Below are 2,713 nucleotides of genomic sequence, written 5' to 3'. Positions count from 1 at the left end.
GCCGTACGTTCCTTACAACGTGGTGGCATATCCATATGCAGTCGGAGCTTACGACAAGAAAGCTCCGGCCGGTTATGTGAGAGGTCTGACCAGTCACAGCCACTACCCGGAGCTCCAGACGACGTGATCATGTCGCTTTTTAGCGACGAGAACCCCAACGCTTGCACCGTTATGTAATAAATAAAGTATCATTGTAATATTAATATCCACCGCACATACTTAACGTTTTACTTTTTTATTTGTGGTATAATAATATGCATAGAGGAAGAAGCAAGTAGTATTTTCATTTTGTTATCAATCGTGTTGTATCATTAGCTAGGGCTTTGGTTTGCCTTAATTTGTGTCATCGTTAGGTTGTTTTTACCAGTTACGCTATTTACTAAACAAAAATAAAATAAGTAATAAGCAAGTAATGTTAAAAATGATTGGTAATTCCGAAAACCCCTAATTAAGATTTTTGTTAATGTTGTGAATGATAAGATTAAATCTAACTTAAGTGTAACCGTTACAAAACATTCGGATCACTAGTAGTTAAAGGAGAAGGAGCCATGTGTAAAGAAAGTTAGAAATCGCGTTCTCAAGATACAATTCGTTTACTGCACGATTTTATCTGCTTGTTTTGTTTCACTATAATCTTTATCGAGTCCGTTTATTACGTGCGTGGATCATATCTTTAAAGCGTTTGATTGAATAAGTACACATCAATTGATATCGTAGTTGACAACTAGATATGCGTATTAGTGTATTATATGACTAATTAACCATCGGTTAGTTGAAAATACTAGTAAATAACCTCACGTGAAGCAACCACATGTTTGATTCTTTGAATGTTCTAAACGGATATGCCAAGAAAAACACATTTCAAAACTTTATAAGTTTACGGCCCTTATTGAGAACACATATAATGTGCATTTGAAATCCCAATCAACTAACTGAAATGACTTATGATTATATCATGACTTAACACAAGCTCGAGTTAGATTTGAAGTTGTGAAAATGACGCAAAACATTGAAAACAAGACAAAAGGAGAGACGAGACGCGGCATATGAATTGCAAACGCAAAATCATAACTTTTTAACACACGTGACAGTTAAAGGCAATCTCAAAACAATAGAGATTGGATATTAGAGAGCTTTATTGAACGAAATGAAAATAGCTTTAAGAAGCTTTATTGTGCAGAAATGTAAAGAGAAGAGAGTAAACTTAGATTGTCTTCAGAAGAATAACAGTAACCGAGACATCGACGGCTCTCATTCATTTTTACTATGATTTGGTAATTATCGAGACAATACTAAAATTATTATATTAGGTCATCAGTCGCAGTAATTTCTCAATTGTCTTTTAAAATCGGGCAGGTAGGACGCATTCGTTCTCTGGCTCGTTTACATTCGAGTTTTTGGGTTTTAAAGAATTGAAAATTTGATCAAATTATCATTTCTCGATCTAGTTTGATTCAGTTGAGTTCAGATTCATATCTAGCTCTAGAAAACTAAGGGATTAATATTTGCATATTTCTAGTATATTTAACTGCATTTGGGTATGTTTTTTTAATTCATCCGGTCTATTTGTTTTGGCTGCATAGAACTCACGTTCGGTACAAATATTTTGGTATAGTATATAGGCTTTCAACCACTCAACTGATTTTAATAATTCGGTCCGGTTCGTCTTTTTCTACTGGGCTAACTGACAAAGTAGAATGTACTGGACTAGCATGTCTCTCGTTATGGGCATTATTTTGTTCTACACAACGGTCAAGTTTTCTTCTATCTCATCCATTCTACTAAATTAAATTAAGAATATGACCATATATTCTATTAATATATGTTTATTCTAACTATTATTCATTTATTTAAAGATAAAACAAATCATATATCACTTTTACGTAACACAAATATAAAAATTAAAGTTCAAAACATGTAAAATAAAAAAAACATATCCACATTTAAAAAACAGATCATAGTCTAGTACTCTTATAAAGTCCAAGCAAATACAGTCTAACTATACTACAATATCTTATTTTCAAAATTTAGAATTTTTGACAATGTAGCATAGCTAAATTGCATTTGCTTCTGTTTCATGTTTCTTACTTCATTTCTAATTGTAGTCTCTGGATCTGATCATTATTATTTACTTATGATTGGTTTTCGGCTTCATTTGTTCTGAAGCAGTGTTTAGGCTCCGATTAGCATGTAATTTTTTTGTTACCAGCATTATTTTTGCTTTCCATATCTTTTGTCAGATATGGATATTTTGGCACCTATTTTTTTTTGAATTTCGAGTAGTTCTTTTAATTTTGAGTAGTTCAATTATGCTCTTTTGGAATTATTCAGATTTTCTTGAAAATCTTTTCAGTTTTGGTTTGATTTTTATCGATTATATTTATATTAAGAATCAAAACATATTCAAATATTTACATAGTCGGATTTTGTTTGATTATTTAGTCCGTACATTACCCCAAATTAATATAAAACTATCCGATAATTCAAACATTGTACTAAATATTCAGAAATTTTATATAAGTAATCTATTCTATCTTTAAAATAATCTTGACTTGTTGACCAACAAAATATTGACTTTTGCTGATTTTGTGGGACTCGAGACTTCATAATATCAATGAAATCCTCAAATGACAAAAATACAAACGAAAAATAAAAATCTTGATTTTAGATACACAAAATATTCAACACTCTCTGGAGAATACACTATAGTATT

At 31.2% G+C, this 2,713-nt stretch overlaps 1 pseudogene; it reads left to right on the top strand.

Annotated features, from left to right (window-relative positions):
• LOC130499598 (heavy metal-associated isoprenylated plant protein 20-like) overlaps positions 1 to 231 on the top strand; it is a 913-nt pseudogene extending 682 nt beyond the window's left edge.
• The last annotated feature ends 2,482 nt before the right edge of the window (positions 232 to 2,713 follow it).

The sequence above is a fragment of the Raphanus sativus genome, chromosome 9 (assembly GCF_000801105.2).
Source record: "Raphanus sativus cultivar WK10039 chromosome 9, ASM80110v3, whole genome shotgun sequence".
Classification (NCBI taxonomy): Eukaryota; Viridiplantae; Streptophyta; class Magnoliopsida; order Brassicales; family Brassicaceae; genus Raphanus; species Raphanus sativus.
The sequence above is the reverse complement of the archived record's forward strand: the minus strand, read 5'-3'. Positions and strand labels throughout refer to the sequence as shown.